The sequence below is a fragment of the Crotalus tigris genome, unplaced genomic scaffold (genome assembly GCF_016545835.1).
Source record: "Crotalus tigris isolate CLP2741 ecotype Arizona unplaced genomic scaffold, ASM1654583v1 scf7180000017977.1317863, whole genome shotgun sequence".
NCBI lineage: Eukaryota > Metazoa > Chordata > Lepidosauria > Squamata > Viperidae > Crotalus > Crotalus tigris.
The window spans coordinates 656830-672389 of NW_024096755.1; the positions used below are offsets into that span (position 1 = coordinate 656830).

At 36.5% G+C, this 15560-nt stretch overlaps 1 long non-coding RNA gene across 1 annotated transcript; it reads right to left on the bottom strand.

Annotated features, from left to right (window-relative positions):
* Positions 1–2946: 2946 nt before the first annotated feature.
* LOC120309038 lies at positions 2947–7934 on the bottom strand. The gene is made up of 3 exons (XR_005556985.1): positions 7687–7934; positions 6775–6825; positions 2947–4761 (listed from the first exon to the last, which is right to left on the bottom strand). It is a non-coding gene; the product is annotated as an uncharacterized LOC120309038 (long non-coding RNA).
* Positions 7935–15560: the final 7626 nt, after the last annotated feature.

Consider the following 15560-nt stretch of genomic DNA (forward strand, 5'->3'; position numbering starts at 1 on the left):
TCCCATTTTTGTGCCTCACGGCATGTCCTGTCTTTGTGCCCTCCATGCTAGCGCAAGTATTTGCATACACGTGTGTGCACTGGCCAACCTTTCCCACAGCCCGATAGTCAGCAGGTCACGGCCCGGTAGTGGGCCACTGCCCCCAGGTTGAGGATCCCTGTTCTAGATGGGGAAGAGAGGAAGAAACCTAGGTATTGTTCCTACTCATCATGTCTACTAATACATGTTAAAGCGTATTCTTGCCAATATTGTTTGTTTTTGGTCTTGCTTAACAAAGGAAGATAACATCCCATGCCACGATAGTGTACAGATTGCGAACCTCCTTGTTTCATTCTCTTCATGTAGAATCACAAACTGATATAAAACTCTTGGCATGGAATTTCACATTTTATTGTTTGGTATGCTGGGGCCCAAAGTCATCTTGGATTCATGGAGCTAATTGTGTAATACTAAGATAGGAAAAATTATACCGCAACATAATAAAAATTACATGTTTTTGTCTGATTGTTGTCATTCCTTGCCCCACCCTTGTTCTATGTGCCATTACATTTCTGTTGCTAGCCTTACATATCTGCTAGGTGCTAGTGGAATTCAAAAGGCTGTTTCTCAGCATGAAAAACAACATCCTGGAATTATGTGCTTAGAAATGCTGTCACACACACACAAAAACCCCCAGGAAATAAAACAGCAGTTCCCTATCTGGTACTAGCTATGCAACTTTAGAAAATAGGTATAAAGAATGTGTTAATATATTTAGGCAAATGTTATTTTATTGGATGAATTCAGTAAAAGTACTGAAACACGTGGACACATTTTGAATGGCCTGGAATGGTAATCTTTTTGCCTTTGAGGATAGCATGAACAGTGAGTGGCAACAGGTCTGATGTGGCATTGTAAGTATTGAAGGGGCCCAGGCTCAATTTGGAAAATTTCAGAGATGGCATTGGTAAGTTGTCGTGTCACAGCTAAACCTTTCCCTCCTTTTTTGGGGGGGTGGGTGGGTGTTAAAGTAAGATTAGGAATGAGCGATCACTGTGGAACAAATGCCATTTGCACTCTTAATCCTGTAAAAAAAAGCTTTAAATTTACTTAATGGTTGAATTAGGTCAGATTTCAGTGCTTTAAAGCAAACCACTCTGATTCCCATTTGTAAATTATGAAGATGAGGGAAAACTGACCTGAAAAGCATTGTTTGTGTAGTGGTTAAGATAGCAACTGCAACAGAAGCACTTCAGCACTTCTTGTCCCATTTCAACCCTTTATTTTAAACAAAAAACAAAAGTTACATCACTATAATATAGTCATTTTTTAGCTATATTTTGGCTTGAAGGTGGAGGGGAGACCATATACAGCCCATAGACTGCCTACTGTTCGTGCCCGCTATTTGTTTCTCCTGGCCATCTTGGCATGCACAGATGGAGGATTTTAAGCTTCTTTCTAAATGCTGAGGTCATGCACCTTCATTCCTGGTAAGAAACTCAAGATTTTGATTTTAGTGAATAAGATGAACCTTGTGTTCTCCCCAAGAGTCCAGTTGCCTTCTGTATTCCTTCCTGTGTTGTAACAGCTCTTCAAAATACACAGTATGAGAAATGGTAATTAAGACATCAGAACCAGGATGGACAGTCATGGTGGGAAAGTTCTTGAATCTACGTTTCAGTTGTCCGATGAGCATTTTAATCCTTGAAAAAGATACTATCTGGAAGTGATGCCTGCACAGGATTTTAGGTAAACTGAAGTGTGTTTTAATCTTCCCGTGTGGCATGCAGACTTTAAAACACAAAGGTCAGGGTATATAAAAATAAATCGGCTGTAAATACGGTAAAATGTACTTCCCCTTTTCAGGTTGTAAAAATAACATTCCTTTTCAGGTTGTAAAAATAACATTCTTAACCTTTTCTTCACGTCTTTACTAGTAACTTTCAGTTCTTGAGGTGAGCAGTGTTTTAAATGAATAGTTTTTGCACACAAGTTTTAGAGGAAGAGCAGAATGGTTTCTGCTCTCTGACAGGGTGTTAGATATTCATACTTGCATGCATTCCAATGGTTGGATGAAACAGTAGTGTGTGTGTGTGTGTGTGCGCGCGCGCGTGCTCTTACCTTTGATGCCTGATATTTGGACAAATACCTTCAATTTTCTTGCCAACTTTTCAGAATGTAGTCCATTGCTTTCTTCCGAAGACTGAGAGCGACTGAATTGCTCAAGGTTATCCAGTTGGCTTTGTGCCTAAGCCAGTACTGGAGCACATGGTCGGTTTCCAGCCTAGTGCCTTTAACCCCTACACTAAATTGACTCTTAGGTTTGCTTTAAAAAACATACTGTTTGATTGACTGGATAAATTAACTGTATTAGGAGCAGATAAGAAGCTAAATCACTGAGGATTTTGTAAACAAGGTTCAATTTAGATTAATAGATTATTTAATATTTTTTTCTCCAATGGAACCTAACGCAACTAACTTTCTTTGTAACTAACCAGCAAACTGTGGTTGGGAACACAACAGAACTGAAATTGGAGTTTTAAAATGCTCGTGTTTGTTAAGCCCTTACCTTTGCTAACATTTGTGAACCAATTCAATATATATTTGTGTTACTATTTTATTCATTTTCATTACACTAATGGACATGAAATATTTTAGTATTGGGAAGCCCCTTCTACATACATACCTAGTTAATAGCTTATCCTGTTATTGTCATCATTTTTCACACTTCAGCCAACCTCTTCCCTAAATGGCAAAATTAATTTAGGTTTGGAGAGAACTATAATGAGTTCTAAATGTAACCAGCAAAAGAAATAAAACTTAAGGAATTTTGAATTTGGCTTTGCTCAACTAAAAATATTTTGACGCTTCAGAAACGTGGAATGTAGCTGAGGAGAGAATATGACACATGGAAGGTGAAGGAAATAGCAAAATTGCATGAAGAAAAAAGTACAAGCCAAATAACCATTTTGTTAGCTTTTCTCCTTTATTTTACTTAAACACAGAAACATACAAAATTGTCCTAAACGTAGATTGGGGAATTCTGAGTCCAAAAGCTGGGAAAGGGATGAATGCAATGGCAGTACATCAAAAGCAATCTGTACCTAAATGAAACGTTGTGCTATATAATCTGTGGACAATCAGACAATACTTACACGTTATACTGCTGCCTGTTTTCCATTCTTGATTGTGTTGTCCCTTGTTGCCTCCGTTGCTCACAGTACACTCATCCATAAAGTAGGAAACACTACACTTGGACACAAGCGTTTAGTAGTGCTTTCTACTTTATGGATGAGTCCACTGTCCATAAAATGTAGCTTTGATCTGTGACTGGCTTTCACTGTTGTCTTCATTCAGAACCACCTTCTGAGCTGTCCTACTACTACGTCTCCCCTACTCCACCGGCTGAGAGCTCCCTGGTTGCTGATAAAACAGGGAGACACTAGCAGGAGGAGAGGTTTGACAGTCTATTTTGTGGGCTAGGAGTGAGACAACATTTTTACTAGTATTAAAAGTACTCTTGGTGCCTAAATACATTCACAGCCTATATGTAGTTTCTACTGCTTCTAGCAAGAGGGTAAAATGGCAAATAAATTCAATCTTGATGGGTTCATCGCTTTACTAAATACACATGGCAAAATTGTGTAAAAAATAAGGTTCCGTATTCTCTGAGAATGGCTTAAATTTTTTTTCTATTTTTCTCTTCCATTTCCTTCTATCTGGTTATCTCTCCCCTTCCCCCCACCCCCCATTGCTCCAGCTGTAGAAAGACTAAGTAACTTATGAATTAGCTTATAAGTAAAAACATTTAGGAAAGGAAAAACTGGTGCTTCACCTTCCTCTTTTTAGATGGCAATTTCATGTGACTCCTTTGAACCAGTTCATGTGGCAAAATGCTAAGAATATATGAATATGTGCAGCCTGTACTTTTTAGTAGTGTGTTGCAAGTCCAGTGTAGACAGTCAATGCTCATTTTGCATCCCAAATTTTTTTTATACATCTCTTTCTATCTTAACTTGCTTTTCTCTGTGCAGCCCTGATTTCTTTGTGTGTAGGGGGGGGAGGTTTACCAGTTGTTTTCTTTTGCCCTTAAAAGGCACTTTTTGGATGAATGTGCTAAGGCAAAACCCAATTGTGTGAAACTGAACTAAATCCATCCTTTTCATTCCCACTCCCTCACCCTCTTTTTTAAGTGCTAAGCATATTAGTTATTTATACAAGGATTTCACTAATAATGGCAGAATTATTTTTTTAAAAAACATATCTCTCTCTTGATGTCTTCATGTCATTGGTCTTGAAGTAAGTGGTAGAATCTGGCTTACCAAGTGTATGTTTTACCAAAGAAACTCTTTTTTTCCAAATTGGTAGCCATCATTCCAGCTTACTTAACCTGCCACAATTGTTTACATTGTATGTTTAGCTCTAGAGATTACCAATTCCTCATAAGAGGTATGATAATAGAGTAGAGGTAATATGATGCATTTCAATTTTTCTGCTCGAATAGCAGTGGGAGTTGCAAGATTGTGTGGAAGTTGTAGTTCAAAACTTTGAAAGGACACAGAATTACTCTATACTGGCTTAGAGATAAATTGTTCATGCTTGAGATTTTAGCAGAATGTCTGATAATTATTGAAGAGTGGTGATGAATTGGAAAAAAATATCTGAGTGACAGCTGTTGAATGACATTTCTTTGATACTGCATTGCTCAATCCTCACCTTGAAATCTTCTTGGGCAGATTGTGGAGACAGTAGTTCAGGTTTTGGTGTAGAAAGCAAGTATTTCTGTTGGGAATTAAAAAAAGGTGAGCAATTAATTTTGAAAACCAGTATAACTTTAGCAGTCTGTAACTCCACTGCATATGAAAAAGTTGATTTCATCTTTTTTAAAAGTCAGGATTTGATTTTCAAAAGCACCCTAATTTAGTTTTACTTGACGAAAAACATTTTTTTGGGGAAAAGAAAGATCTAGCACACTAAATTCTATTTGAAATTCCTGCCTTTTCCACTCAGTTTAGAAAAACAATAAACAATCTCAGTTTCATAACATTTTGGTGGAGATAAAATGAAGAGTGATCCTTATGTAAACTGCATTAAGTTGCATGAGAATAGTGGGAAATAAATTCCAACATAAATAGATTTAGTAGAAATAACAAGTGAAATCTGAGAAAAGCAGCCATCCACACTGACCAGCTCCAGTTCTTCCTGATCTTACTGTTATCTTTAAACAATACAGCATAGTGCAAATAGCATACCTGTTTCACAGTGCCCAGTCAGACAAGTAAGACAAAACAAAGTATAGCTATTTTTCAGGGTACTATACTGTAAAACTATGCATTAACTTATTCAACAGGTAATTGTTATGGGGCAATTAAGGTAAACAGATTTAGTGTGATGTGTTACCACATGTGACTTGTAAGAGATGAATATTGTGCAGACCTATCTCACTTATGTTTTGGGTTGGGAAATGAGATATTTGACTAGAATAAAGAGCATTTCTTTAGACAGTGTTTGGTTTTTGTTCTAATTTCAAAAGTGATAGGCAATTTACCAGAATACAATTTGATTTAATTAGGCAAATATGTTGTTTTTCAATCACCATACTATATAGGATATATGATATAATGTGTTACTTTACAAAGATTAAAAAACAAAAATTAATATATCCATTGTCTCAGAGAAGATCTCATTTTGAATTTAGGTCTGATCACATTTACTTGAATATAATCTTTACAAATATCAGCTGGACTTATTTATAAATAATATCACAGTATATGGCAAGCAGAGCCATAGAAAAGCAGCACAAGAATTTATGGCTGTTGTATGCACTTGGGTTATCAGTAAACATTTTTGAAATACAGTGCAAAGAACTTGTTGGCTTGTTCATAATCCATTGGAAGAAATCCAAGTTTTTCAATCACATGGGATTAAGCCCGAATAAATGCAGTAGAACTCTTAAATAAAGAATTAAATATTCTATTAAATATTTTCCAAAATGAGTCAAAGAGCTTTACAAAGCAATTGGTTCACATATATTATTAATGTGATTTTAAAACAATGGAGATAAATTGATGAAATTTCTTCTTTCCTCTAATTTTTTCTCAAAGTATTGACATTTAAAGAATATTCTTATGTTTAATTTATCTAGAGATCCCATGTTCATCTTTCTTTTCTTCATTGTCTTTGATTTCTCCCTGCCCTTCTTCCTATTAAAGCAGCAGTTTAGAAATTTTCTTTTATAAAATAATTGTGTTGTGATTGAAAGCATTAGGGTCCTATTACTACTATATAGGATCATTCTGAACCTCAAACAAAATTAATTTTTTTTTAAAAAATAAACATTTTGAGAACACAAAACTCTTATAGATTATTTGGTATAGTGCTTCTGTCTAAAATCTTAGGAGATTTTGAGAGGAAAGCCAAAATTTTAAACAAGAATATTAAAAATCTTGGTGGTATTCTCTTTGAGTTTCGGCCATTTTGAGAAAGATACTTATTTCAGCACCCATGCTAGAGGTCACCCGCAGTAACTCTTGCAAACCATTAGTGGTCTCTGAACCACATGTTGAGAATGGTTGTGTACTAACTTAAACAATTTATCTACTTCCTTCAATGATTTTTGGCAAATGTCTTTCAACTTTGCCTTTAGAGAACTGTTATTTAGTAAAGTATCAGGCACTACAGCAGTGGGTCTCTTTCCTATAGAGTATGCTTTCACTTATGCTTCCTTCTGTCTTTGACATTGCATTTCACTGTGGTTCCAAAATGGAGGAAAAGAAATCATGCATCATGTCTTACCAGCCAGTCTTGGTCCAGAGGTAGGATTCAAGAAGGAAGATGGATTGTATCCTGAGAGAAAGAGGAGTTTTCAGATCAAGATACTGTGCAAAGGTACATGGATTTCATTACACCCAAATAACAAGGGTTTCTATACAGAAAGAAACAGACTTAGAACAAGTGAACAATGGAACAGAAGGTAAAGAATGCTTTTAAAATACCATTAACACTCTTGAGCAGGGGCGGGAAGTTGGTTTGAAAACAGTTTTGATTTTCTTTCCCAACACTAGAGGGCACGTGATTAAATTTCAAAGTTTCCTTACACAGTGCCTCAAGAAGCCAAAATGTGCCCTCACTGGCATCTCCGCCATATTTTCTCTTGTTAAGTCACAATATGACTTATGTAACTTCCCCATTTTTTGTTTCCCCTCCTAAATATGTTTAAAGGAGGATAATATGAGGAATTGTTTTCTTTTAAATCTTGAAACATTTACTTGCAATCATATAGGAATTTAATAGACTTAAGGAGAACAACCCCATTCTCTATTCCACCTGCTTTTTGTAAAAATTGAACCTTAAAGCACTCCTTCCTCTATTTTCCCTTTAGACCAGGGTCTTCAAACTTGGCCCTTTTATGACTTGTGGATTTCAACACCCAGAATTCCTCAGCCAGGCACGCTGGCTGAGGAATTCTGAGAGTTGAAGTCCATAAGTCATAAAAGGGCCAAGTTTGAAAACCCCTGCTTTAGACGATTTTGCCCCAGTTCTTGCTCAGAATTGACTTGACACGTTGGTAAGTGAGGCTCTCAAGGAGCCCATGGATCCATTGTCTCCCATGAGTCAAAGGTTCATAGCTGGGCCTAGAAGCTGGAGCAACTAGCCGTGGAGCCCCACCCTTCCCCTTAACAGCCGATAGCAATTTTGTAAAACTACCTCTTGGTTGTTTGCAATCTTTCCGGACCACCAGGGAAACCAGCTGCCAGATGAAGCAGAGAGAGAGATGGAGGCAGTGGTGGTTGTCCCATTTATAGAAGATGCCTCGTCACATCTCCCCGCCTAGTTTCTCCTCCCACTCGAGAAGATAATCACATGACTCTTGCTATCTCTCCCTTCCCTCCTAGACCCAAACCACAGGAAGTGTCAAGAGGCCTCTCTTCTCTTAAGTAGAGCAGGAAATTACATCTAGCCACCCTGATGTCTCAGAGTTTTGCCTCCACCCCTCCCCATATACCAGGGAGCTGTGGTTAAATCTATTTGTGGGGTAGCTCTCAGCTACGTGAAGCTATAAGCAAAGAGAACAGGCCAAAAGACTCTTGGTATGGCTTGGCCACCTGTATCCTTTGAAAATAGTGTAGTCCTGAAGCTGCAGCAGCTCTAAGTGAAGGTAGACTTAGCAAAGGATGTTGAAATGTGCAGTAATCAGAGACCCCCACTCAGCCATGCTGTATTTAAGTGTAGGATGGTGCAGACATGCTCTGTAGAACTGTGGAGTGGAAGCCTTTCTTCAGTGGAAGACATATCTCTTTCAAAAGAAGTTTGGTCCCTTCTCTATATCTGCAAATAGTTCTCTATTCTCACCATAGATATATCAGTACACATTTTGGAAGATCTCTGTATGTTAATGATGAAGCTTAACCAACTGTTAGTGGCTTTACAAATCTGCTCCTTATCACTTTGATTATATAGTAATTTACCTTGCATTAACATATGCCTATGAATAACCATCTGACCTATATATCTGAATTTGGGTATGGACAAATTGGACAAAATCCAATTTTTCTGGAACCATTTCTTTCCATGTGGGACCACCACACTGGATTGGATGGTCATTCCAAGGATGGTCCTGAATTAGGATTAGTGATATTTGATTTTAATTCTAGCATGCTTAAGCACTGGCCTTGGATTGAGATCAGAGTATCTGGTACTACAGAATTTGGGGGATTGATATAGAGAAACTGTCAGATGCTTATGTACTTGGGTAATCTTTTGTACTATACTCTATCTTTCTGTCTTTCCCATGCCACCTGCCAAGAACTAATCATAACTTTTGGTAATATTTTTAGATCCTTTCTTCATAGTTTCTCTTACAATGTCTATATCATTCCTAATGTGTTTTGCTTTATGTTTTCTCCAAGGTTCTTCTGGGCATATTTAGAATTTTGAGAATATGCTATTAGCAGTTTTGTCAAATGGCTTCCATGCAGAATGTGGCAAGTCATTTCATCCATGTTTACTTGAAGGCAGACTGATAAACCGTTTACTATCAGATCTTCTAGATTTCTACTGCTTGAGCTTGCTTTATTATTTTCTGGGTAATGAGACTCACTTCCAAGCAAAGCCTAGCCTTTTATTTTCTAAGAATACCTGTGTAAACCTTGAGGAACCCAGGAGCATTCTTGGAAATAAAAATAATGTCCAAGGCATAAAAATAATAGAAATGCAGTAAAATGAGGTAGACCTTGATAAGGTCCAAGAAATGTTGCCACTCCTTGCTGTAATACTGGGGATCCAGGGAATAATCAGTATTTGTCTAGATGTTTTTCTTTCCAGTCTCTGTTGAATCCAGATTGCCATTAACACTTTATGACAATTTTACAACAGGCAGATGTCAGAAGTAGATAAACAATCTTTTGAGTACCTTGTTTACCACTGCTAATTCATTGAAAGAGTCTGAAGATATCTAGGTAGAAAGTGTAGAGAATACACTAAAGATTGATTTAACAGGACGTTCATATTTTAATCCCTGAAAATTGAAATGTAAGTAGGAGCCAGAATTAAAGAATGATATTTCCCAGGGGTTTTTTTGGAAGCTAGTTGTAATTCATCATGGAGACATAGCATTAATGCATACTCTGTGTGCAGTTTGTATTATTTTATTTTCCTTTCAACTATCTCTTAAAAGAGAACTCCTAAGAGTGTAACCCAAGAGCTGCAGCCTACATCATCCTTTATGTGATCCCCAGACTCTTTGAAAGGTGGAGATCCTTCCCTTTTTTTTTTTCAAGAGTTTCTCAAAGTTTTTAAAAGGCAAAGTGGATCCTGGAGCTCCTATAGTTGCTTTAGACATCTATTTCAGACTTTAAGATGCCCAATGCCTGATATAGTTTTGAAACTGATAGACATTGAACACTCTGCCATAAAGTGATAAGTCTTACCTAAAGGGCTCATAACAAAAGAGGTGAAATTTACCAATCTCCTTAATAATCTCTTGGATGTTATAATAGCTCAGTTCCTTTTGTACCATTCCTTACATTTTTCCATGAAGCATAAAAGATAGTCAGTCTGTAACAGAGAAAGATTTTAGAAAGGTATTGCCTTAGAATCTTGAAGTCAAGCAATGGCAGAAAGATGTAAAAATAATAGCTGAGAGTAGAAGGAGTAAAACTGATGATCTGCTGAAACTCACAATCTTTATTCTGAGAAAATGTCTACACTCACATACTTTAGCACAAATGGGACTTTGTGGTTGGCTTTTTGCATTGGCGAGAAGTTTGTATGATCTTTAGATAGCTATGTTGTCCATCCAGGAGTGTTCAGAGATCTGAGGACTGATTTAGATGGGATCAAATGTTCTGTTTTCTGAACCTCCTGAACTCTATGAACAAGTTCTGGATCTGCCCTCCTACTAATATCATTGCCTTACCAATTAAAATTCCTGCAGCACTCCCACCCCCACATGCAAAAGACACAGACACATATATCATGGTTTCTCAGCTAGAAAAGATAATTCAGATTTTTCCCTCTAGTCCTCTAAACATCTTAGAGGGACACTCTATCATATTCTTTTGTTTTGCTGAATGGCCTTACTTTGGCCACAAAAACATTAGAACCCATGCTTTGGATTTACTATTAGAAATAATTGTATCAAAATTGGAATCCCGACAGATTAGACTTTTTAACATCTTAATTTGGGTAAGAGGAGAATCTTTTCTACCATTATATAGCTGTATGCAGCGTCAAGTAATTGGAAATTGGCTGATCTGCATCTCTTGATCCTTGCAGAAATGGGCCAATTACCTGACATATCACAAGCCAGCATCTTGATATGCAATGATGCTTCAGATTTCTTTAAATCTCTTGGATTCTATGCGGTACTGACCTTCATACATAATGCCAGTTTCGGGAGATAGCTTATTATCAGATTCAAAGCATTTATAGACATTAAGTAGGGCCCCTTTTCTAGGATACCAACATAAAGATTATTTTCAAAGTATTCTTGTTTCAATGAAAGGGGCAGAAATAGTTGTGGTGACCCTAGGCTTTTTTTGCCTAAACAGTTTGACCCAAAAACATTTGGAGAAAAGATGCTTATTAAACTACATAAAAGCATCTTTTGAGATTGTCTGTGGATTTGGGTAAGACTAGTTTCTATTCTCTTGGAAATTCACACAAGTAATTTCCTTTTTCTGAAAGACATTTTTTTACAATATAATATTGAACTTAAATACATTTATTATAAATACAACCCTTTACATTTTAAAAAATCTTAAAAAATTAAAAGATAAAATGGGGCAGAGAGCCTATTGGGTACCCTGGTTTTAGATGATTCATCTTCAAAACAAATTAACTTCTGTTCTTGCTCATAAAATTGGTTAAACATAGTATATGAGGGACTGACTCCTGTACACGTCTGTGTATATTATTATGGCTTATTTCAGGTATTATATTTATACGTTGCATTTTTACCTTTATATCAATCTTGGAATCTGTGTGTTTGGAGTCCATGAATTTCATAACTAAATATGCCATTGAACCCCAATTCTTCTCATCCCCATGCCAAAAACTCTGTTGTCTTCCTCTCATACTGTGGAGAAAGAGTTAAACTCCCGTTTGTTTCCACATTCCCCTCTGTTGTAAATACAGGTACCAGGGAGGGCTGGAACAGAGCAGACTAATATTCACATAAATCTGCAGTTCAGGAATTAGTCTCCCTCATACTATTCTTTAACTTGTTTTATGAGTGTGAACAGAAGTTAAATTGTATTAAATCATCTAAAGGCAGGGTAACCAACAGGCCCTCTACCTCATTGGAGGTTTTTTTTTTTTTGTTACTTTTATATATTGAAACAAGAAGGTAGCTTAGGAAAAGGTGGATGATACTAGATTGTGCAGACTTGAAGCTTTTTAGCTCTTATTTTGCTACTTTGGTGAAACCAGCATATTGTTCAGACTTCTCCCAACTTGCTAAATTAGAGTACAACTCTCCTTACCCCAAGCCAGTGCAGATACCCATATTGGCTGGAAAGCATGAAGGAATCAGTTTGAAGAAGACATAAGACTTCTTTTTTTCCCTCTCTCCTTCCCTCATCCCCAAGCAACATGACATTATTCAGTTTTCCCTTGTGGTTTCCTGAATGTACAAGAACATCTTATCTGATGAGGCAAGAGTTCTTTTTATCTGTTAAGGAAAGCAGGCAATGGTGTTTACAACTAAGATACTAGTGTCTCAACTAACGCTCTGTGAAAACTTTTTAATGATGGGAAGTTGGATGACAGTTGTCTTAGGCCTCTGCTTATGGATTTTTCAAAGGCATCCAAATAATCAGCATGGCAAGCTGAATGCTGGATAAGATGGGTCTTTGGTCTGATCTACTAGGACTCGCCATTCATTCTCAGGAGAGGCAGTTTGGGAGTTACAGACAAAATTCCTATTGTAACTTAACTTTTATTTTTTAATGATCTGGGTTCCCCCCCCCTCTTTTTGCAGAAGTAAGGTGATTTCGGAGAAAGGGAAGTTATAGTATGTGGGCAGTCTATGGAGGCATCATAGCTTTGTTGCAAGAAATATTTTATAAGAGAGAGAGAGAGAGAGAGAGAGAGAGAGAGAGAGAGAGATTAATTACTGGTATGTCAGATAATTCATCTAGATAGGTAAAAATCTTCAGTGTCACAAAATGAGAAGAGTTCTTTCTATTATCTGGATTTGTCATTTTAAAATTTTTAAGGAAGCAATGGGTAAATGCTGGGCTACTTCTGAACACAAATATGTATTCTTTATATATTACGGTTTCTTTTTAATTCAGGGATATGAATTATGAACAAGTTTAGTGTCATGTGGTTTAGAAAAATAAATTGGAAATTCTTCTTTACCTATGTATTATATCTTCTGGTTGATTTACTAATTTGGCAGTTTTCTAAAAGGAGAGAAGCTCTATTGAACATCATAATTAATTGACAACTGATCCATAGAGATCGTATCTCTAATGGGTAGTGGGTTATAATATATATATATAACAGTCAACTGCATTCTACCTTCCTTGAAACTATCTCTGTATCCCATAATATATAAAAATACTATATACAAAATATATTTTCTATGTGATTCTTTTCAGATATTAAAATATATATAATATTCTTCTTAGTCATCCTTTCTCAGGACTCAAACATACACAGTTCCTTCAATATCTCCTCATAAGACTTAATTTTCAGTTCGCTATCATCCTTATTAACCTTTTTGCCTGTTTCATCCAGTTCTTCTGAGTCTTTCTTAAAGTATGCTGTTCAGAATCAGAGATAGTAGCTCTCAGCTACTGAGAATTGGAAAGATTACATTCTCCAATTTGCAATTCTGCATTTCTGTAGTCTAAAATTTTATCTGCATTTTTAATAGTTATATTACTTCATATTTCATATGCTGCTTCATTATCCATTTGTGCTCACCTTCAGAATCCTTTTCATACTTATTATTGTAGAATAACAGAATAACAGAGTTGGAAGGGACTTTGGAGGTCTTCTAGTCCAACCCCCTGCTCTGGCAGGAAACCCTATACCATTTCAGACAAATGGTTGTCCAATCTCTTCTTAAAAACTTCCAGTGCTGGAGCAATCACAACTTCTGGAGGCTGATTAATTGTTCTAACCATCAGGAAATTTCTCCTTAGTTTAGGTTGCTTCTCTCCTTGATTAGTTTCCATCCATTGCTTCTTGTCCTGCCTTTTGTTACTTTGGAGAATAGGTTGAAACCCTCCCCCCTTCTTTGTGGCAGCCCCTCAGATATTGGAATACTGCTAGCATGTCAATTGCTGTGTGAAATAAATTTGATTTATTTTTTTCCCCAACCAAATCTGCATTTATTTCTGTTAAATTACATTTTAAATCTGTTCCCTACCCTATCAAGATCATTTAAATTTTGTTTGTACTGTATCTTCTAAAACAGGGGTAGGCAACCTTGGCTCTTTTATGGCTTGTGGACTTCAACTTCCAGAATTCCTGAGCCAGTATGGCTCAGCATGGAAACCTCTCCCTTTCCCCTCAGCATGACTGGCTCAGGAATTCTGGGAGTTGAAGTCCACGAATCATAAAAGAGCCAAGGTTGCCTACTCCTGTTCTAAAGTGACAGCTATACCACCTACATTTGTATTATCAGCAAATTTGAACAATGTTCCTACCACCTCTTCATCCAAATCATTAGTGAAAAAGAACTGGGCCCAGGATAAGTCTGTGGCTGCACACTTGATACATTGCTCTAGTTTAAGAAGAGTTATTAATGAGAAAATCTTTGAGTACAACTTTCAAGTCAAATTTTGATCCATCCTATGCTATTCAGCCTATATACTGTATATCTGAGTTGTTAATCAGAATATCATAGGAGAATTTGTCAAATACTTTTTTGGATTGAAACAAATCCACAGCATGTCCTTAAACTATTAAGGAAGTTAATAAAAAATAAAATAAAACAAGACTTGTTCTTAACAACTTCATACTGACTTCTACTTCGTTATTTTCAAAATTCTTATATTTCTTGTATATTGAATTTTCACAGATGTCAATGTCACAATGACATTGTAGTTTCTTGGGCCTACCTTTTCCCCTTTTTGAAAATAAGAATAACAACTGTCACTTCCAGTCATCTGTTAATTTAAATGTATTTATGTATGCTTGCCTTTGAGTCAGTCCTGGTCATGGATAGGTCCATGCAATTTTCTAGAAAATGTTTTCAGGAGTCATTTGCCATTGTCTTCTTCCAAGGATTGAGAGAATGACTGGCACACAGGTTACTCAGTACACTTCTGTATTTAAAGTAGACTAGAATTCAGGTTTATCTACCTTCCACATGGTAATTTGGGATTTCTCAAAAGATTTCTCTAGGATTTCTAGATTAGAAATAGAAATAGAGTCCAAATTGATGTAGTGATTAAGGCACCAGGTGAGAAACCAGGAGATTGTGGGTTCTTGTCTTAGGCACAAAGCTTGTTGAATGACCTTGGGCCAGTCACTCTCTCTCAGCAGTGGCATAATCTTGTCTTGCCAAGAAAGCAATAGAGACTTGTCCAGAATCAACACTGACTTGAAAGTACCAAACAAAACAAAAAACAAAACAAAACAAAACAACAATGGATAGAGTTTTTGTTAGATTGTCAGCCAGGTTTTTCTTAAATAATAATAAGGAACTTCTTATTACCCGTGTAGAAGAATGTAGAAGAATGTTTTTGTTTTAGTCTAACAAAAACTCTATCCATTATTTGGCCTTGGAGGTTTGAATTCAATTACAGTGAGTACTTTCAAGTACCCTTAATTTTTAAGATCAGACTGATGTGCTGATGTTTCAGTCTGGTCCTCAGTTAACAGATGGAATGAATATTTATGTTCGTAAAAGTCTATACTAGATTTCTATACAGTTTATATAGGAAACTCTAGGTCCACTAAAGAGAAAAGATGACAAGGAAATAACAGGCAACAGGGAGAAAGCAGAGCTGCTTAACTCATATTTTGCATCAGTCTTCACACGAAAAGAAACTATAGCCCAACATACCCTCCAAAACCACTGCAAAAGACAAATTAGAAACCAAAATTAAAATAAGCAAGAA